Source organism: Furipterus horrens, unplaced genomic scaffold (assembly GCF_987537825.1).
Source record: "Furipterus horrens unplaced genomic scaffold, mFurHor1.1.pri manual_scaffold_1, whole genome shotgun sequence".
Taxonomy (NCBI): domain Eukaryota; kingdom Metazoa; phylum Chordata; class Mammalia; order Chiroptera; family Furipteridae; genus Furipterus; species Furipterus horrens.
In genome coordinates this window covers 29,930,996-29,954,711 of record NW_028327171.1, presented here as the reverse complement: position 1 = coordinate 29,954,711, position 23,716 = coordinate 29,930,996, and the positions used below count along the sequence as shown (strand labels likewise).

The following is a 23,716-nucleotide window of genomic DNA, read 5'->3' as shown; positions in this document are numbered from 1 at the left end:
TTAAATATAATTATATACACGAAAAACATAATTATTTTTTCTAAAGAAGAAAAGGAAAAATGTAGTGACCAAAAAAATAGTACCATGTGAATGGAAACAAAAAAGAGGTAGAGGGCAAGATTGGAAGAAGAATGTAACAAAAAAGAAAAAAACTGAAATAGTATAATACATAGCAGAAATAGGTGCAGCTACATCTCAAATATCACAGTAAATTCAATTATCTACTCAGGTAAAGACTGTGAGACTGTATTTTAAGAAAATGCAGGTGTTTGTTGTTTCAAAAAACATAAGGACATAAAAAAATTGAAGTCAAATGAACAGTGAACTATATAAAAAAAAATCGTCAAATAAATGGTGTGTAACAATATTAACAGCAAATAGATCTAAGAAATGCTTTGCCCAAAATAAAAACGGTAGAATCTAAAGATTAAAATATTTAATTTCACAGGTTAATAAAACATTTTAAATATGTTAAAATAAAAACAAACAAAATCTCTAATAAAGTAAAATAAGCAGTAAAAGACAAATCTCTATCAATAATTGATAAGGTAGAAAATAAAAAGACTAAAGAAAATTCGAACAATATAATTGATGTTTGATATAAAACAAATAAAGGTTTATACTCAAGGCCACACTTTTTTTTTTCTTTTTGATTTCAGAAAGAGAGATGGGAGGAGACAGAGAGAGAGAGAGATCAATGTGAGAGAAAAATGGATCTATTGCCTCCTGCACATATGCCCCTACTAAGGACTGAATTCATAACCTAGGCATGTGCCCTGACTGGGAGTCATGCCTCCAACCTTTTGACTTATGTCATGCCACTCCAACCAACTGAGCCATGCCAGCCAGGTCTATTTTTTTAAATTAAGACTTTTTCTGAAAGCAGTTTTAGATTCACACCAAAATTGAGAGATTGCAGAGATGTCCCTTATACTCTCTGCCCCCACACTTCCTTAGGGTTCCCCATTGTCAACATGTGTCATCAGAATAGTATATTTGTTACAAATGATAACTTTACATTGATGCATCTTAGTCACCCCAAAACCATAGTTTATAATATTGTTCATTCTTGTTGTGCATTCTATGAGTCTGTGTACATCCTATCGGACAACAAGTATTCGCCATTCTAGTATCATATAGAGTACTTTCATTACCTTAATAACCTCTGTGCTTTGTTATCAATCCTCACAAGTCCCAGACTTTGACAACCATTGCTCTTTTTACTGTATCCATAGTTTTGCCTTTTCCAGGATGTCATATAGTTGGAATCAAGCCATTTCAGATTAGTTTATTTTACTTACTAAAAAGCATTTAAATTTTCCCCCATGTCTTTTTATGACTTGATAACTTATTTCTTTATAGAAATTTATTTTTGGAAATGTTCATATTTTTTATCACTGAATAATATTTCACTGTCTGGATGTACACTTTCTTTTTTTTTTTTTTTTTTTTTTTTTTGGTCTATTCACTGCTGAGGAACATCTTGGTTTTCAGATTTTGGCAGTTATGAATAAAACTGCTGTAATTGTTCAAGCACAGAATATAACTTCTCAATTCCTTGAAGTAAATACTAGGGAGCAGAATTGCTAGATCTTATGATAAGAATATGCTTAGTTTGATAAGACACCTAAAGTTTATCTTTCACAGTGGTTGCACCACTTTGCATTTCAACCAGCATGAATAAAAGTTCCTGTTACTCCACATTATCAGCAGCATTTGGTATCATCAATACCTAAATTATTATTCTGTAGTGTATATTCAACCAAGATGCCAACACAAAGAGAAGGACTTCAGTTTTGTCTATGCTGTGCTGTGGGACAAAATATCATTCTAAAATAAGCATCTCCTAAAATTGAATAACAAAGGGTTACTCTTACAATAATTTTCTCTGATGGCCTAAACATATACTTCTGCCTAATTTAGCTTTTACCTTATTCGATCTCTTTATTTCTTAGGTGCCCCTGTTTTCTCTGTGTTTTAGTTGTCTCTTTCATTAAAGAAAGTTCCTCAAAATCAGGTTTCATCTCTTGACACTGCCTAAGTTGAAACTGTTCTGCACTTCTTTGAACCGGAAAAATTCCTCAGATTAATTACTTTCTATAAATGTTAATTCACATTGGCTATTTAAATGATAAATAATTAAATTATGACTTTTGAATTGAGTGAAAGATATGTTATTATCTGATGCAAGCAAACTAAACATATTTGTGCCAGGCACTTAGCTGAACACTGATAATACAAGAGTGAATAAACATTGTCCCTATTACTGAATTTAACACTTCAAGATTGAGAATAAATCTGGGGCTTGAACTGCCTAAGGGTGAATATCAAAAATAGTTCCAAGAATTCATCAAACCCGGAAGGATTTTTACCTAAAGAAACCTAGGACACCAGAAGTGTTTTCTAAACTGTCATAAATAATAGTATGGAAAATGGAACCAAGCTTTGTAAATATAAATAAAATAAAAGTAAAAGCTACCTAATGAATAATGTGTTTCCTGTTAGCTGATGAAGATGGAATCAAAGAGGGATCAAGTAACATTTCTGAATGTAAGTGAAAAGCAGCTGCTGTCATTGTAGTAATCTCCAACATACTCCTGGGGCCAGCATGGTGGATTAAAGGAATACTTCATATCTGAACTCTATTTCAGATATTATCAAATATTTTACAGTTTTCTATGTATCTGTTCAATACAAAAGGTTTTAGCATTTTTGCTATATACAAAGCCACATAAAACATGAGAGAGAGAGAGAGAGAGAGAGAGACTTCCCTTTAAGATGCATTTACTCAGGTTAAGATTTGATTCACCGCAATGAAAACAAACTTTTTTTTTTTTTTAATTCAGAGCCAGAAAGGATTAACTATGAAGACCTAGTGGGTCATAGTAAAGGCACCTCCTACATAGGCCTTACCGATTGTATAGACCAGGTTCATGGAGGGGAAAAAAAAAAAAAAAAAAAAAACACCAAGTAGTTGGAGATGAGGAGCAAAAAAATGTTTTTTGGGTGAACAAGAGAAAGAAACTTGACCCTCCATTAGTACTGAATCTTACAGGACAAAGATTTCAAAACATTTGTGATTCATAAGATTATGGAATGGAGCACTTCTAAGGAATATTCTTAAGATGGATGTGATGTTCCTGTGGAGAATGCACAGCAAGGTCTGTGTCTTTGAAAGGCAGAAAAAGTCACCTGTAGTTGAACTTGGCTAGGGTCAGCAGAGAAGTCAGCATAGCCCACTGGTTAGGGCTGAAATGTTTATTTAACATAATGTCATCTAGTTTCATCTATATTGTTTCATATAGCAAAATTTCTTTCCTTCTCAGGGCTAAATCATATTCTATTGTGTGCATGTGTATATGTCTCGTTTTTAATGATTTACCTATTGATGAATGCTTAGGTTGTTTCCATACCTTAGTTACTATGATTAATGCTGCAGTACTTATGGGAATACAGATATCTTCTCAAGACTCATATTTCAATTTCTTTGGATAATACAAAGAAGTGGGATTGCTACATCATGTAGCAATTTTATTTTTAGTGTTTTGAGAAAACTTCATACTGTTTTTCATAGCAGTTGCATCACATTTACATCCCACAAACAAGCGTTTCAATTTCTCCACATCCTTGTTAACACTTGTCTCTTATTTTTTTATAATAGCCATCTTAATAGGTATGAGGTGATAATCTTAGTATGGTTTTGATTTTCATTTTCCTGGTTGTTAATGATATTGAGCATCTTTTTAATGCTTGTTGGTCATTTTATGTCTTCTCTGATGAAATGTCTATTCAAGTGCTTTGCCATTTTTTAATTTGTCACAAAAACACATACTGCATTATTCCACTTATATAAGGTGTATAAAAGAGTCAAAGTCATAGAAACAGCATAATAGCAGTTTCCAGGGACTATAGGGAGGAAGATATGGGAAGCTGATATTCAACAGCTATAAAATTTCAGTTATACAAGATGAATTAGTTCTAGAGATCAATTGTACAACATTGTGTCTATAGTTAACAATACTGTATCATACAATTTAAAATTTGTTAAGAGAGTAGATCTCATTGTGTTCTTACTGCAGTAAAAAAGGAAAAAGGAAAACACTTCAAGTGGAAGAACAGCACCAATTTTCTAGATCTTATAAATGACCACAGGAGAAAATGCAGCTGTTGTGACAACAGTTAATAAACCATAGTCTCTCCAAAAAGTCCTCCTGTGTAGACCTAAAAAAGGGTTAAATAAAAAGCTAACATTGGATTTCTCTTCTATTTTTGAAATTGGTAAACAGTTGGATTTAATTTGGTTTCCAAAACAAATGTTTTCAATTGAGTTTCCATGACAGAATTTTTCTAATGCTCAAGGCATCCATTGTCTATAATAAATTAATTAATCTTTTATACATCTACAGTGGCACCAGCTAATTACTTACTATGGGAAACCTGACAAAAATAGTGGTGCTAATTCTTTCAAAATTCTAGTTGACAAAAGCTGTTCAGAGTCATAATAAATATGACATGTGCAAGACTTCAAGTGTTGCACCAAAGTTCAGGCATAGCATGTATTTGAACATGCAGAAATACTGAATATCATAGGTTACATCAAAGACTAGTTTTTCAGTTTGACTAAATTACAACACATTTAAAAGTCATAGTAAAAGACTACCAGAGTTTTAAATGGGTGAAAAAAAAATTGGCCATCATTCATTAGATAATTAAAAGTACATTAAGTTTTTTAAGAAGGATGTCAGGAGGCTATCCGAAAGCATATAATAATTCCAGTTCACTTCTGTTTCCTACTTGACAAACTTCTCTATGCTCCCTTACAAAATCTGCTATACAGTCACAGAGAAAACAATTATAAGAATCTTCTACCTTCAGAAAACCCCATGCTTGCCTTTATATGATATTGTACAGGCTAATCCAAGTGGACACAGTTGAAGGTAAATTACTCTAAACTTCTCACAATCCAAAATTACTTATATAGTTTCCTTGGGGGACCTACTGCACTAATTCCCTCTGTTTGATTAATTCTCTGCTTGGTCACTTCAAGCAGGTGACAGACGTGTTAAGGGATCTAACTGTGAATTTAGACTGATTTCAACTGGATTGATTTCTTGCCACAGTCTATCTGTGGAGAAATGGCATGAGCCTTAAGCAGTGCACCGAGTTAGGTGATGGCCTTAAGTCTTTTTTATTTCACCCAGAAGAGGGCAGTAACGGGATCCGAGCTCAACTTTAGGAAGACAACTTTGACATATAAACTAGAGAAAGCATGTTTACAGATAAAGATAGTTAAGAGGCATTATGATTTAATCAGGGAGATGGGGACTGAGATTATAAAATATGAGATGTAACTGTTTTACCATAAAGAATATATACTCAAGTTAAGGATACAAAGTGTATATACAAGCCAAATAGTGAATAACATGTCTAAAATGTAACAAATTACACATTTGATAATTATTCAAGAGCAAAATTTTAATTTCTGTGACAAAAAAAAAATTAGAATGCAGTGTCATGGTCTAAAACATGGTCTAAAATGTTGCAATTCTCTCCTTTTACAAATCAAGAAACAAAACAACTTCTCAGTCTAGGTAGCATGGCTAAATTAATTAATTTATAGGAAATGAATTATTTTCCTCTGTGAAACAACATGTCTTTTCTTTGTGTTCCTCTATTTTATTGTTCTCTTTTCATTTTCTGTCCAGAAATAGTTATATATTGTTAATTAAGAATCAATTCTATTGCTACAAATAACAAAACTTATATTAATCAAAAAAAAATGGACTGCCTTGTCTATTTCTGTTGTTCCTTGAATCTGTTTTTATTAAGTTAAGCATGGTGCTGGAAATTTGCAAGTTTCCCATATGCTGCAAGAACTCTTAAGGTCAGAATGCCAACATATTTTGGTTGGCATTAAAATGTCACAGTATCCCAGCACAGTGGGAATTTCCATTTGTATATTAACTCATTATCTGCAGGCAGTACTCCAGTGAATTTACTCACAAACAGTCTAATAGTGTAATTAAAAAAAATATTTAAGGAGTTTGACACAAAATTAAGCAGTGGATTTTAAAAAGCTTTCCAATTTGATCTACTTTAAATGAATAGATTAAAATTCCTCTATTTTAAATGAATGACTTTGAATTTCAGTGAGAAATTGGTTGCAGAAATAACATTTTATAGCTGACCAAGTATATATATGTGACCCCAAAAGAAAATAAGTGAATAAATATAAGAAATTTAATTCAAAACAAAGGTAACTTCAGACAAAGATTATTAAATAACCTTAAATAGCCACTCACTGTTTCATTTATGCTAGTGAAGCTTTAATAATCTAATGTTTTATAGAATCGGGGATCCAAGGGTGCTATGCAAGCTGTAAATACTAAGTTAATATCTTCTAGGTTGAAAGCCAAGAACCAGATTATAGAAGGGGGAAACACTCAGTTTTAACATCTCTATTGTCAGAATAATCAATGATTTTTCTCTCAGAGGGCCTGAATGAAGTAGAGCTAGAATCCTGGCGGGGTCTTTGGTGAGTGGTGCAAACATGGTCATCCTCTACAAAAACCCTCACAGGACTGTCCAGCGGGTCTCTTGAGGTGAGGAGATGCCTGGCCTTTGAGGAGTCATAGTATAATATCTCTGATTACATCTTCCTCAGCTACAAACTCCACCCTAAGTCCAAGGAACAGAGGAAAACTTGAGATTCTTAGTTAATTTTTATAACAATACCTCATAGATGAAATCATATGACGTTGCCTCTCAGATCCTCTTATACTAATGCTTCAATAGGCAGTTAGTTAGGTATTAACAAAAGGAAGGGCAGCTAAACTGGCTAAACCTGATTAAGCCTGAAAGCTATAGCTTCTAGACACTCCAGAGCATAGACCCATTGCCCCACCAAGGGGTTAACATTCTTCTATCCCCACACCACAGAAGTGAGGCAGGATCAGGATCAGCTTTCCAATCTTCCAAAGGAACAACCAGCCCCTTCCCACAGATTGTGTGGTAGGGGTGGGTGACAGGCAAGATGGGGACTAGAAAAAGGAGGAGTCTAAGCCTGGGAAAATCTGGGAAAAGAATCATGTAGGATAAGGGCACAAAACCCTGGAGGATCCAGGAGAGAGACTGAAGAATTAGGAAGAACATTGGTTAGTTTGAAAGAAAGCTTACCTTTTCTCACATCCAAGGAGATATAATCAAACTTAACAAAGGCCAGAGGTTTGTTCACTTATTCTCTCTCCATAGCAGCTGCAGGGGTCTGGATGTGGCAGGTGTAGCAGCAGAATCAGATGAAGTGCAGCCCTGGAGAGCAGCCTGGATGAGAACAGAGATGAACAGAGACTTCGGAAGTCAATGCCAGGATTATGATGCAGCATCTCCTGGGCTTGGTGAGGACAAGTGCCAACTTGCAGCCCCAGAGGCTACACTTCTTCCACAGCAAGAAGGAGCTGAGCCACCTGGTGGTGATGAGACTTCTATCGGATACTGGGGGGGCAGTCCTTTGTTTTTGCTCCAATAAATCTTGCCACCACACCTCACATCCTCCTATGCATATATCTTCGAAATGCATTTCCTGTGATGCTGTGGAAGAACCCATTTTCAGACCAGTCCAACAAAACCGCCTTGGTCCTGGTCCACATCCAGAAACACTTAGTATCTTCCTAACGGACTTACACTCTGAGTAGAAGTTGCAGCAGTATCAAAATTTAGATATATACTACTGTCTACTTTTTCTTAAAGTACGAACTAATTACCTCACTAGAAAGGAAAGTACTCAGGCCACTCTTTATATGATGATCTGGCAGGCTTTCAGAATGATCATCAGCAATTCACCATGGCTATACTATGGAGTACTGCTAAATATATCTGTGAAGGACAAACATATAGTTCACAGTTTTCATTACTTTTTTTTTAATCCTCATCCTTGGATATGTTTATTGATGTTTAAAGAGGGAGGAAGGGGCAGGGAGATGGAGACATTGATTGGTTGCCTTTCGTAACCATAGGACAAGGGCTGGAACTCGCAACCCAGGTATGTGCCCTTACTGGGGAGAACCTGCAACCTTTTGGTATATGAGGTAACAATCCAAACAACTGAGCCACCTGGCCAGGGCCAGTTTCCTTTTTTTCTCCCCCCATATTATTTGACCATGTGAGATTTTTAGTGTACATTACATGAATTACTTATAGATGGCCTGATATTGATCCAGAGACAAATTTTGTGCACTAATGTTGCTGAATCAAAATCAATATATGTTGGTTTTTACCCTTTTTCTTTTAAAAATATGTATTTCTTTGTCTTCAAACCACAGGTTTATTAGAATGATTGATGGTACTCAACCATGGAGAAGAGATTTCAAATTTCAATAGTATAGGGTCATAATTACTACTTGTCCCAAAAATAATTTAATAAGGACAAAACAAAAATAAAAACAAATTTTTCATTTTGGACATATAAATAATAGTCATATAATTGACTTGTCACTAGCAAAACTCTAGCAAATCAAATTATTTCATTATTTGTAAGTATATTTTGCAAAAACTTTGTCTTGGCAACTTGGTTAAGTTATATGGCTTTAAATTATTGTTTGAGGAGGATTTGATTTAGGTAATTTATGATTGCTTATAGTCTCAATTTACATGATGTCTAATTATTACCACAACATTTATATCAAATAGTAATGTACTAAAACTTTCTCATAAGGGAATCAAGTCTTACATTCCTTGAAGTTTCTTACCTCTCTTCCCATTATAGTGGGGTTGTAAAATATGTGTACTTTGCATCCTTGAGTTCATTGTAGAATGGTCTCTGCAGAATTTATGATGCCTCTAACTGTTTATAGTATATGATACTACTAGAAACAATATAGTTGTGTGTGTGTGTGTATATATGTATGTATCTATCATATTATGTAATATTTAAAAGTAATCAAGCAATTGCTGGCAGTATAAAGCATTACATAAAAATCTTCTTTTTGACAAATTATAGGGATTAATTATCTAAAAACACACTCTAGGAAAAGCTGGATTTACCATAAATAACCTATTTATGTTAATTATATATGGACTAAGAATCTATCAACTGATTGTTTTTACGTATTCACTTTAGCTATAGTCACCTTGAGAAAAAATACAGGACTTTATAGTAAATATTTTCTGAACTAACCTTACCTTTGGCTTTATCATATGATGATGTCATGTTATTTTTCCTAATCTGATGAAATTATCATGCTAGCTTTTCTAAATCATATGAAATTGTAAATAGTCACTCTTCCAAATTCCATGAATTGAACCACAGGATTTTTGAAAACTTTAATAGTGCTATTGAGGTAAATTTGATGCACAATTAACTGCTTGTATTTAAACTGGACAATTTGATAGGTTTTAAAATATGTATATACCTGTGAAACTATGACCATGATTGAGATAATGAACATATCAATCATCCCCCAAAAGTATCTTTATGTGTATTTGTAATCCTCCCTCACTTTCTGACCTGATCTTCCAACATCCTTAGTTAATTACTTATCAACTTTCTGTCATTATGCATTTTTCTAGAATTTTATATAAATGGGATCCTACAGTATATAATTTATATTGTTTTTTTCACATAACATGATCATTTTGATATTTATATTATAATAGTTGTTTTTCTAATTTCTGAATAGTATTCTATTGTATAGATATATGAGAATTTATTTATTTACATATTGATGGTCATTTTATCTTCCTAATTAGGTATTTTTACAAATAAAACTGCTGTAAATATCCATGAATGGCTCTCTATATAGACATACCTTTTTATTTCTCTTGGATAATGAGCAGCTAGGATACATGGTAGATCTAGGTTGGACTATTCTGAGAAGTATGAAATTATCTTCCACAGTAGCTTTACCATTTTTCATTCTAGCCACCATATACAAGAGCTTCAGTTTTCCACATCTTTGCTAACACTTAGTATGGTAAGTGCTTTTAATACTAACCACCTATATATAAAGTTAGCAGTGGTAAATGGTTAAGCTTTAATCTTAATATTCTTAATGAATAATGTTCAGCATCTTTTCTTGTGCTTATTTACTACCAATACATCTTTGGCATCTTTAGTTAAATATATGCTCAAATCTGTTGCTTATATCTTATTTAGGGTGTTATTTTTGAAGACCTTTTAATATACATCATTAGCAGATACATGCTTCGCAAATAATTCTTCCCCATCTAAGGGTTATCTTTTCATTCTCTTAACAAATCTATTAAAAAATGTAAGGTTCTTTTTTTTTTTTTTACTTTTGTTGAACTTTGATTTGTTAATATTTTCCATTATAGATTGTTTTTCATATCATATCTAAGAAATATTTCTCTAGCCTAAGAAAACAGAGGATTTTTCCCTTATGCTTATTCTTAGAAATGTTATAATGTTGCTTCTTTCATTCAAGATATGATTCATTTTGATATATTTATAAATGGAGAAAGATATGGATTAAATTTTTTTTTTGTATATAAACATCTGAATGTTCCAGCACCATATTTTGGAAAGGATCTCCTTTCTCCACAGAATTTCCTACTCATCATTTTTTGAAATCTGTTGTTTGCATGTGTGACTCTATTTCTGGACTTCGTTCAATGATCTCTTTGACTGTCTTGATGACAGAACTGTAGTGTTTTGATTATGATTGCTTTCTAATAGTTATTAGAATAAAGTACTGTTAGTCCTCCAACATTGTATTTTTTTAAATCAAAGTTGCTTTGGCTATTCTGTGACCTTCATACTTTCAGATAAATTTTAGAATAGTTTTCCAATTTCTGCAAAAAAGGCTTGCTGGGATTTTGATTGATATTACACTTAGCATATAGATCAATTTGCAAAAAAAATGCATCTTAAAAATAGTCATCTGATTGTTTTTTCAATTAATTTAGGTTTTCTTTAATTTATCTGCACTAAGTATTACAGCTGTTTGTGCAGATTTTACACATCTTTTGTCAAGTTTATCTCTAAGTAAACTTGTTACTTTAGATGCTACTAAAATAATGTTTTTAAATTTCAATTTCTGATTGTGCATTGGTAGTGTATAGATATACAATTAACCTTTTCATATTAATCTTCTAACATATAATCTTATTAATCTCTCTTAGTAGTTCTAGTGACATTTTAAAGATTCTCTCAAATTCTCTACAAAAATTCTTGCTTCAAATTCTAGCCAACCCACTCAGGCAAAACAAAGTCAACATCTAACTTAATATTATTAGGACTTTCTGGCTTCATTCACACCATTTTCCTCTTACTATATGAAACTATTTTGTTTTTAGATTGCTATGATTCCTAAACAATTAATTTTTAACGCAATTTCTAGTTTTACCTTGTTTCTTTGAAATAATAATAAATCTAATTTTTCTTCTTTCTAACAGTATTTAATATGCTGACATTATTCAATATCTAGATACTGAGTTTGATTCATTTTATACCAGTTCTGGATAAAATGCCTTGTCAACTTCCGGTCTGTTTGTTTGTTTATTTGGTTGTTTGTTTGTTTGAGGGCCTACTTTTCTGCTGAAAGGAAATTTGAAAAATCTAACCCAACATTAGGCCAGGCATAATGCTTTCCAAGTTCTTACAATGTTTAATTGACTGTATTTATAAATCAGTTATCTCCAGAATAATCTGCCTTTATTCACATGAACTATCATCAACCAAAAAGTGAAGGTAATGTGCTATCAATAGCTCCTGTCTTGTGGCTATCTAGGGTTTATGAGATTGATTCAATTAACTAGTCAGGTGTTTTCTTCCTCGCTAGTGTTTGCCTTTGTTTTGAAAATAGATGATTGTTTAACATTTAGAGATAGAAAATATTGATATTTTTCAGTCCTCTAGTTGAGTTAGTGGCAAGACTAAACAAAAATAACCCTTAAAATATAAGAAGCATGAGAGAATGTAGATGAAAGACCTACAAGAATATGGAAGCGAAACATCATCCCCCTATATAAGTATTGGTTTAGAAAAGGATATATAACCCAAATTAGTCATAAAAAATATAGAAGAAATTACTGGTTATTAGGGAAAAAGGAAAGTTCTGTCTCTGGAAATATATCTCCTAGAGCCAGGTTATCTAATATGGTAACCACTCACCATGAATAACTACTGAGTACTGAAATGTGGCTAATACAAATAAGAAATGAAAATTTCAAATTTATATAATTATAATTAATTTTAATTTTAATTTAAAAACTGGTACCTCTATTTAAATCTCCCAACCCAAACCTCCATGGGCTCTGGGAGGGTGCAGCGCCCCCAACCAATCCCCTCCTTTTCCCAAGCTAGACTAACGAGTTCCTTCCGAGCACAGCATCTCCCCATTCTGCCATGTACAAGAAGGGAATAGAAGGACTTTACCTTATCCAGACATTTCACTATCCTCGTGCTTGCTCCGTGCAGGGACTCCTCCTGCCATGTCTTTACCTGGTATAGGGAAATCTGTTGTCATGAAACTTAAACAGAGGGAAGGAAGAAAGCCCCCTTCTCCCTCTGGGATATACAGGAAGGACCTGTGGGCTGGCCGAAGTGCTTGCAGGACTGGTGGGCTCTGGAGGCAGCATGGCTGCGCAGCAGGTGTTGAGCCTCGCGGCAGGCGCAAGGCCCCACAACCAGCATGATGGAACCTCTGAATGGCAGCCAGTTGTTGGCAGCAGCCCAGGTCCCTGCGCGCAAAGCAGCTGCAGATTGACAGCCCCAGCCCCACATGCAGATTCCAGGGAGGGGGTCTGAAGCCAGAGAGCCTTCTGCTTAGCAGCCTGTCTCCAAAGGACAGATAAAGATGGCGCAGGAATTCTGAGCACTGTTTCTATTTCTGAGGATGGCTGGGCTTAGTCTGGGGTTTGCGGAAGAGACGAGCATAAAGCCAGGGAGTCGCCCACCCTCCCAAATTATGCTACCCTTTAATAAAGACCTATTTCCTTTCCCACCAGCCTCTGTCGTCTGAAAATGCCTGTGGGCAGCAGGCAGCCGAACCCCACTTTTGTTCAGTAACACGAGGACCAGAAAACGCAACAAGAGCACCAGTAACAAAGGGGAGTAAAAATTTCCCATTATAAGCAATTTAAGCCATAGCATATCCTAATCTATCCTGATAGTACACGAATTGATACAAGAAGAGTTTCAATTTATGTCCCTTGCATAAAGAAGGGCTAACTTATGCTACAGAAACAAATGGGGTAAGCAGCTCAGTATCTTTAAATGAACAATTTTCTTTTTCTCACATGCTGCATGTCCATCATGAGTTAACTGTGGACTCTGCTCCACATTTTCCTCACTCTTGGCTCCAGGCCAACAGAGCAGTCACTGTCTGGAATATTGCCATTTGTCACGGGAGAGGAAGAAAGTAGGTGGCAAATTACACGCAGGCTCCTTCAGCCTGAATATGACACATGTCAATTCTACACATATTTTCTTTTGGTTTGGGTCCCTCAGAAATGGCCCTTGAGCTAATGGTTCACATGAAAGTAATATAAGTAGTAAGTGTTCATAGATAAAAGCAGTAGCAGAGTGGGAAATTGGGAGTGAAAGGAAACAAAGCCAAGAAATGTTGCAATATGAAGAAAAGTGCCCTGAAATTTTGGCTCTTTCATTAGCGTAGCTATGGAGACTGGACAGGTCAACTCTGAAACTTGTCTTTACCACAAAGGGCACAGAGCCTGCATTATTATACCTCCCTACATGTCAGTTACTTTTGGGGGGTTTCCACCGTGGTGATATAAAATTCAAGGCTTTTTGGGCTCCAGTGACCCAAAGAGCATCACAAATCTGAATTCTGGCAGTGAAACACAAGAGTCTTTGTGCACTAAAATGGCAAAGGGATCCTAGGGGATAGGCAGGCATTGACAGTTTTGATATGCATTTCAATGGAAAGGCACAGCACACCTACGTTCAAGGAGGTGTGGAAATGCAATCCTACCAATCAGCAGAGAAGGGAAGAACTGATCATAGTCAGTGATTGGAACTTATCACAACCAAAATGAGAGAAGAGAATAGAAAAAATTGAAGCATTCTTATAGAAAAGTTACTGGATAAAACAGCTGTTTCCAGGGGTCAGTGAAAGGGAGAAGGAAAAAAGAGAAAAGGAAAAGAGTAGAGTAAAGAAGAAAAGATAAAAGAAATCACAGGTTGGAGATTGAAGGAGGTTTTTGTTGTTGCTGTTTTGTTTCTTTGTTTGTTTTTTCTTCCCATTTGGTCAGATTTATTTATTCTTGAGCAATGGAAGCATTAAGTGATGAGAGTTTTTATTCTCAATCATAAAAAGTCATTGATACATATAGTCAATATAAAAGGTGAGTTTAAAGGTATAAGTTAAAAGAGAAAATATATGAGACAAGGTTTTCAAGGAAAACACAAGAGAAAGAAATGAACTGATAGGTTCAAACTTAAATTTTCAAGGTGAAGAGAAACCATTTACTTAAGTGAGAAAAAAATAGTTGTAAGACTGATTAAGAATGCAAATAAACCTGCAGACATGGGACTGGAGAAGTAAGGAAGAGCTCAAATGTTTCTCCCTTTTCCCCTCAGAAATAAAATTGCCAAATATCTCCTGAAAGAGTAGAAAGGAAAAATGAGAACCCTGGGATAAAGGTGAGTTTGTAATAAACACCAAGGGGACTAAGCAAGAGGTGCCCTTGGGTGTTTGATGAAGGGCATATAGCAATGAGGGCCAAATGAGGATGCAAGACATGAGTATCAAGTGCAATAGACCCAGAAGTTGGTTCCTTCATATGCCCACATGGTATTGCCAGTGGAGCACAACATTGCAACAGAGAAAAGAATTCCATTTTTTTGCCATGAGAATGAATATAGTGAGTTATTGTATGGCATTATCATGTAAGGAAATAAGAGAAGCTAAGAGAGGGATGATAGATAGGAGAGTGAAGAGTGTTAAGAGATTGATTGCCAGAGTAGAACTAATGGCATAAAAGAACTGTAAAACAAGAAATTGCACATACATATAGTAGTGAACTTTCAAATTTCAGAAATTCTGTATTGAGTGATAATAAGATTAAGTGTATGGGATTAAGTTATGGTCAAGGAATTATGAGGTTAGGGTAGGGTACTGCACACTTTATTTATGTGTAGAACATGATTTAGGTAGTGAGATGAGGAAGAGATCAAGCATAATGTTGTAATTTTGAAGCATAATATGATACAGTGCAAATGCACAGAGTTAATTGTTGAGACACTATTATTGGAGTCCTGGATCTCTACAATTCAGTGTCTAAAATGATAAATTGTGATTAATCCTATCTGCTCTACCAACTTAATAGGTCATTTTTACTAATGATATGCTTATCGTGAAAATTAAATACGATAATAAATGTGATGTCTTACCTAATATGCAAAGTGTTAGGAAATATTATGCTACCAAACTAGATTACATACTCAAATCTCACAATGTGGCAAATCAGTGCTGTTTAATGTATTCTAAATTAAATCAAGCCATTATTTGAAAATGCCGGATATTTTTACTCCTTCAAATGCAGTGTGATTAGAGAAAAAGAGGTAGCTAGCCTTAGATTGTATGGTATTGATCAATGTTCTCCTTAGATAAACAAGAATAATTTGATGTAAGTAACTATTTGTCTTTGTCTAGAAAATACAATTGAATAGTCAGCAGGAAAACCAAATTGCAACTCCATTTAAGTAATAAGACACAGCAGGGGATGGTATTGTTGAATTAAACACCCTGAAGTGAGTTAATGTGATTATAATGTGCCTTATTTAAACAAACCAATTATAGCATACACAGGTAATAAATTATTTTCAGTATTAGTATATGAACCTTAATCTTGCAGTTCCTGTTTATACATATATAAAAATTTTAAATGCAGCACCATAAAATATAAACATTTTTATTTTACTGTTTTATAGTTCACACAGCTGGAAATATTTTACTCTTCACTGAATTTTTTATCCTGTCATTCATATTTTTATTCTTTCACTCACTTGTATAAAATACTTAATCAATAAAGGCTATATGGGAAATTCAAATATGATACATGTTATGAATGCGGTTCATGTATGTATTATGATGGTTTTGTTTAAAGAAGTCATTTATAACTGCATTAACTCACTGGTGGGGGAAAAAGGGATTCTAATATGATAATAGGTTAGCCTGCTGTGGCTTAATATTTAAAAGAAGATGTCTTTAAGGAGTTTATAATTTGATAGAAAAAGAAAGATATTCAGAACAATAACTCAAATGTCAGGAAAAAAAATGTTTTAATCTCCACAGAGAGATAGAGCTAGAGTGTACACATGGAAATATAAGGGAGGGAGAAATAACATTTTTTCTGAAGGAGAGAAAAATTCATAAAGAAGAGAATATTTCAAATAAACTGTGAACAATGAGCAAAATTTTTACATCCATAAATGAGAAGCATTGTTGAGAGGGTAGAGTATATAGTCAAGATAGCGCTGAATAAGTTCATTAAGTAATGAACATTTCTTTTTAAATTGTCCATTGACTAAAATAAAATGGAAGTGTTTTCATATAATATTTCTATGAATATATGTATACATAATTTTCAATCTATTTTACTAGAAAAATTCACTGAGCATTCTAAATACAATGGAGAGAGATCAGAGTGACTTAATTTAGCATTTTAGTGGTGAAAAAGAGAGAAATAATCAGGTTTATAATCTATTTAAAGTTAAAACTGACCTACTTTGCTGATGGACTAGAAGAGTATAAGAGGAAACGTCAAAAATAACTTTAAGATTTTGACTTGACCATCTGAATAAATGGTGCTGCTAGCTACAAAGGCAGAGATAATATCAAGAATTTGTAGACTTGTTAATCCAAGATACAGGTGGCTCATCTCTTATTAAAATGTTATAATGAATGTCTTTATGCATTGAGAATTTAGAGAATTTTCCATGTTTAGGGGCTGTAGACTTCAGTGGGTTTATTTCTTCATCTCTCATGAACTGGGAAGTGAAATAGGCTAACTCTTATACTTTCTCTGCCTGATCATTCAAACAATCCATCTGTCTCCATCTTTAGTCTCAGCGCCATTAGCAATGAGACAGGTCAGCATGTATACTTTCTCAGTACATATTGCACCACATAAAAAGATATTGGCCAGACTTCTCGGAAATCCCTTCCGTCAGATCTGAGCAGCGAGGTCTGCCATGGGCTTCCTTCCCTTTAAGCCTTTCTGGAGAGGGATAACCTCCTTCACAAAAGTTTTCTTGAAACAAGGTGACTTCCTTTCTCTCCTCATTACCAAACCAATTTGGTTACTCTTATACCTGAAGGGAAGGGTCTGCTGCATGGGCAACAGCAGACCCTCCATATCACCCTGCCCAGGCTCTGTAGCTTCAGCTTCACTGGAGAGGACACTCCAGCGTCATCGCAAGATGTCGATTCAACACGGGAGGAGACAGATACCGTGTCACTCCCGAGTCGGACTGCACAGCCATTCTCGGCAGTGCAGATAGACTCTTAAGAAGCTACACCATCGTCTCTCGAGACGGACGGCTGCCGATGATACCTGAAGGGAAACTGTTACACACATAAAGAGCAAGAGCTAGAGAGAGCCAGAGAGTGAGAGACTGTGAGAAACAAAAACAAGAACAAAACCATTACTGGCTTAACTGAAGAATCCCAAGTTGGTGAGAATTATTTTCCCAGGAACTGCTATCAAGTGTGTTCTTTGGAACCACACTTTCCCATGGATGGTGGTTTCCCCTTAACAATATATCATCTTGGCCACATAAAGTTTTAGTCACATTAAGAAGTTGGTTTTACTCTTATTACTAATAAAACATTATTTATGAGTGTTAAGCTAAGAAGTGACATGACATATTTAGTATATTGGAAAAATCATGCTGAGTCAATACAAAAAGGAAAAGACCTGAATATGGGAAAATGTTTATTAGAGAACTTTTAAATTGTCAGAGAGAAGGAATATTGTTACTCGAACTAAGAATGTGACAAAAGAAACGTAGAAAAGTGGCAGCTTTTAAAATATAATGAGGAAGAAGATCAACAGGAAATTTGGAATGAGACGTCTGCTCATTGTGCAAAGTGAGGAAAAGGACACAAGGGTAAAACTGAGTTTCTGGTTTTGACAACGGCATAGATAATACTGGTATTTCCTGGGACAAGACTTGCATAAGTAGAGGCAAGGGACAAACTGTTGTCAGCTTTGGTCGTGTTGGTCCTGAGCTAACTGTGTGTGATATTTAGCATTCACTTGTGTGCTTGAGTCTGAAGCTCATTAAAGTAGTAATATTCGACTATCTAATAGTAATCACTGGAATTGATGAAAATTGAGTCATGAGAGGGTGTATAAAAACTCTAATACAATAAGAGATATAAGAAGAAAGAATATTCTACAACGCACCTAATCAAACGTAGCAAAGTAGAAGGGGAACCTGGGATACGGTGACATAGAAGTATTTCAACAAGGAGGGATACAATGTAAAATGATCCAGAGATTTAATAAAACTAAAATTACATTTCTTAAATATAAAGATATATGTGATACCACACACTAGTTTCAGTGGGATTGTGAGAAATGAGGCCAGATAAGAGGAACTTGTGGCATGGGTGGGAGTGATAGGTAGGGACACAACGGAAATCCATATTTTGAAAGAGTTTGGAGAGCAGAGACAATGCGTAAATAGCAGGGATATGAGCATATTAAAGTCCTATTAGAAGAATATAGCAGAGAGAGAAGTCAAAGATATACATGGAAAATAGGTGGGTAATAGATTGTGTGGTTTCATAAGAACAAAAGATAGTAAAATTTTGGTGGCCTAAAGAAAGAATTACATTTGGAGAGGAAAATCTATTTATTTTATTTTAGAGGAGAGAGAATGAACAAGATGAGTAAAATAACAGGTAATTGTTCAGGTTTGGTAGTTGAATTTCAGGGAAGAGCTCATCTGACAATCCTAGTTGTAACCAGTGAACCATGAAGTCATCTCCAGAGTCTGACTAAGGGTCCTGGTAGAATCAAGGTTTAAGAGAACGGAAGAAACAGTGAAACTGCTTTTGTGAGATAAAGGAGAAGCAGCTGATAAGACAAACATAGAGACATTTCTGGGCTGCATAGATTTCTAAACAAAATCAACTACACAGTTCAGAGGTGTTTTTCTGTTCTTTTTTTGCCTTGAAGTGAAAGGTAACCTGGTAGTGTTGGTTTTATAAATATAAAATGATAGCCAAATTTACTGAAAAGTACAATATAATTTTGTTCTTTTGATCTTTCTATTTGTTTATTTATTTTGATTGATGAAAGAGAGAGAGAGAAAAATCAGTTTGTTGTTCCACTTATTGATGCACTCATTGGTTGATTTTTGTATGTGCCTTGACTGAGGATCAAACTCAAAACCTGGTGCATTGGGACAAAATTCTATCCAGCTGAGCTACCTGGACAGGGTTTCCTTCCTACGTGACTTAGAATTATACTACATACTTCTATTTTGTCCTAAAGTCACATAAAAGACTTACTTTCTGGTATAATTTTAAACATACCTCTTTAAAGAACTCAAAAGCCCCTGTATTAACCCAAGCTATACCTCTTCTGCTTATCAAAAGAGCAGATGGGTAAGGTTACTACCTTTTACAACTTTATGGGCCACTAGCAAGTTTGTACTTCCTCACTTCCATATAGTGCCCAATCATAATACCTTCTAATTCTTAATCCCTGAGACAGCTAATTGCTGTGGTTGATCTATGGTCAGCATTTATTTTTAAGTATACCTTTCTAACCAAATTCATAGTGTGTTTTTTGCATTTATTTTAGAAGATAAACAATTAACAGTTACATTCCACTAGTACAGAAGCGCCCTCTTACTTTTTCAAATTCTCAACAAGGACTCCACTCTTAGGTTATACATGGATGATCTTCCACTGTGTTCCCCAGACTGGAGACCTTGTAGAATTGATTCTCTCCACTTGCTGACAAAGGTTTTAAAGACAAACTTCAAGTTTTTTTGATGTAAGTGCATTTACTAGTCCATGACAACAAACAAATTTGTAACTATTTTTTCCTAAAAAATTGGAAGCTATTTATCATTTTCATTGAACAAGAAAACTTGGTTCCATAGGATACTGTATATCAGATTTTCAATTTCCTGAACTAAATGCCCCTCTATACAAACTGATGAAATCTGACAAACAGGAGTTTTTGACTTAGAGTCACTAGAGACTGTCTTCAGTAACAGTGTGAATTTTCTTTAAAAGCTATGACTTTGATCTACACAATAATCATAAAACTTTATTGCTATTTGTACACAAAAATTTGGGGCACGCATGGGGGATTCTAACTCAACATTGCTGTTTATTATAACTTCTCACATAACCCCCTAACAAAAGCTTACCTTTTTGTGTTGATTCATGATGGCGGAAGTTGTACAGTTAACTGATTCTGTACAGAACTCTACGCAGTTCTTGAGACAACCCCACTACTAAGCACTTGGTTCTGAAAAGAAACAGGCAACAACAAAACCACCCCACACACATTGAAATGGATTAAATTGTTTAATATACCCAAGTGATTTTGGTACACACTACAATAGCTCTATATGGACTCTCCTGAAATATAAAAATGCAGTTACTCAAAAATTTTAACCTATCATGTAAAAGGAACTAGTTAGAAAACTTGAAAAAGGTCACAGAAGATGTTTATAGTGCATTTCATTTCTGTAAACCCCACAAGCTTGAGAAAACTGTAAAAATTAGTCATGAACATGCTCAACAGTGTTATTCTCCTTTAAATCTCTACAAAGACTTACTTTAATTAAGCCCCATATGTCTATAAATATATTCTTACTATCGTCTGCATGTTTTCTGGTTAGTGAGAGCCTTTTCTTGAAAAAAAAAAGCTTCTCTGACAGTCACAAAGCAATCTTTAGCTTTTGCCTTTTTCCCTTTGGAATACTCAACTATTTGTCCAGGTATTAGATGCATATGTCACTGGGAGAGTAAATAAGATACTTGATAAAGCTCTGGCTCTTTCTTTGAAACTTCACTTTCATGGTCCTCAGAGAAACTGGAATGAATGAATCACATCCTAAAATTAAAACTTTTGAACTCTCTGAAGAACAGCATGGCTGTGGCCAAAGGTTTCTCAGCTCCCAGGGCAACTGACCCCACTGCAACAAGAACTCATAAACCCTCCTCACTTGAGCTTCTTACTAAATTCCCATGGTTCTTGTGATCTCAACCCCTACATGACTCTTCTTTTTATAGCAGACTGACAGAAAGGGGCATAACCTCATGGGAAGAAAACTTATTAGGTACTGTTAATTATAAACACTGAAGTAAAATCTCAGGGAATTGACCCTTGGATTCATGTTTCCCAGTTAAAAAGACATCATACGCCCACCTTCTGTGCAACAACAAAATATATACTAAAGTTTACTTATATGTGGGATATAAAACTGAAAGTAACAAGTAAACATACAAGAAAAACAAAGGAAAAAGCTCAGACACAAACATGGACAACAACGGGTTTGGGGGAGAAGTAAAAGGTAAAGGGGGTCAAATATATGATGACAGAGGATTTGACCTTGGGTGGTGGGTAACACAATGCAATATACACATCATGTATCATAGAATTGTACACTTGGTACTTATATAAATTTATGAAACAATGTCTCCCCAATAAATTTAATTAAAAATAAATATACCCATATAAATATATCTGTGTGTTGGTCTTGAAAATAACAACAACAAAGCAACAGAACTAAAGTGCATGCAGCATTCATTATTCTAAAATTTCACTGACAAGGCAAGTTTGAAAAAAAAAAAAACACAGAATGGTAAATAAATAAATAAATAAATAAAATAAAATAAATCTGCCATCCAAGACTGATAATTAACTGTGAGTCATTTTGAGTCACTTTTACTTAAGACTAAAAAAAGAAAGAAAAATAACAGAACACATTGTCATCATTTGTATCTTCCCAGACCATCTAAATTCATGTTTCAAAATAAGAAAAAAATAAAAATTAATTACTTTAGTAAATTTAATACAACATTTTAAACATTTGTAATAATGGCCATTGGATTACTCTATTTAAATGAAAACAACTTAAAAAGAGATGGAGAGGAATATAGAGCACTAAAATCTGAATTTCCACTCTGTTTTCATCTAATTTTAAGCAGCCCTATGTGATCATATCATTAACCAGGACACCAAATGTTTCTCCTCAAATGATGTTCAATTATGTCAAAACTACACTGTGTACTTGTTTAAAAATAAGTGATTGTTATAAGAGATACAAGAATAACATGAGGAAATGGATTCAAAGAAGACAAAGCAAATATTTTAAGTATGTGTTTTGATACACAGAAGGAAGAAGTCTCAGATTTAAGCAACACAGGATCATTTTTTTACACTGAAAAAATCTTGACTAAATGTTGTGGATACAGAAATCAAGCTGATACGTGCTAAGGATTCTGTCTGTTCCACATCAATAATAGTTAAGTCAGAGATGATGTCCAATGCCAAGATTGCTATGAAATGTGGGAATGTAGGTATTTAGCCCATTTAGGAATGGGAAGAATGGGAGTGTGTAATTTACTGTTACTGTGACTGACAAAATAATTGTTCTAGAAATTCTGGATTAAAATACTCTAAAGGGGAGTTTTAGCTTGAATGATTCTTTAACTTCACATACTGAGAGATTAATTTCACGATGTTATGTGTAACTGATAAATAACTACACTTTTAAACACCTGTTACTTTTCCTCAAGAAAGTAACTGTAGAATTGCTAGAGAGTGGTTCTCATGCAGACTAGAGATGAAAAAGACTTGATGTAGAAAAATCTTTGACTTGATGAGATAGAATGCTCAAATATGACATACATGAAATATGTGGATTGAGATTACATTACTAATACCTTCAGATGTAGGAAATAAAATTTTATATCTTTGATTAAATAACATCATAGAAACAGGATCATGCATAATATTGGATTGGGTTTGAATGTAAACCAGTTTTAAAATAATATTAGTTTAATAAAATAGGTGTTTCTTTCATAGCCATTGTAGTTAACAGCAAACACCCTTCTAGGAAAATCCCAGAAAATATATGAAAATCTTTTTGAATGTGAACAATATAATATTTTGTTTACTATTTGTGTATTTGTTTTATTTTTGTAATGCCTGCAAAATAATAACTAATTAACCTCTTTTGCTAACATTCTGAAGGCATGAGGTTTTGTAATAAACAATTCCAAGGATTTGTTTGTACCACCATCATCTACCTCTTCTGACAGGTTACCTCCTTCAGATATGTAGTCTATAGATGCCAAACTGATGTTATGTTTGTGATTTATGAATGACAGAGTATATGAATTAATGGCATATTCTCCAGATAGTTGCATTTATTAGAATGGGGAACTAGTATTTGTTGAGCAGATACTGTGCATCTGTTTTGTGATTACTGTTTTACAAATATTAATTTAATTTCCCTAATAATTCCAGGAAGTATATAATATTCCCACATTTTAGCCTGAGTAGTTGAGTTTCAGGACTATTAATTAACTAGTATAAACAACTAAAAAGAGATGAATACTTAATCTTCATGTAAGAATTCTTAAAACTAGAATTTTTATTCCTCTTTCAGACAGTAAACAAACCTCTTAGAATGTGTAGTCTTCAGGATGAATTTGTAGCTCCTCTTTCGTAGCAAAAACAATTAATTAAATTTGGC

The 23,716-nt window shown here is 34.2% G+C and overlaps 1 long non-coding RNA gene across 1 annotated transcript in view; it reads right to left on the bottom strand.

The window, feature by feature from the left end:
• Positions 1-7,182: 7,182 nt before the first annotated feature.
• The window catches only part of LOC150020823 (uncharacterized), a 53,106-nt gene continuing 36,572 nt past the window's right edge, over positions 7,183-23,716 (bottom strand). Inside the window, exons 2-3 of the long non-coding RNA XR_016510591.1 lie at positions 12,392-12,457; positions 7,183-7,587 (exon numbers count right to left, since the gene is read on the bottom strand). This is a non-coding gene — a long non-coding RNA (uncharacterized LOC150020823). The remainder of the gene's footprint in view (positions 7,588-12,391; positions 12,458-23,716) is intronic.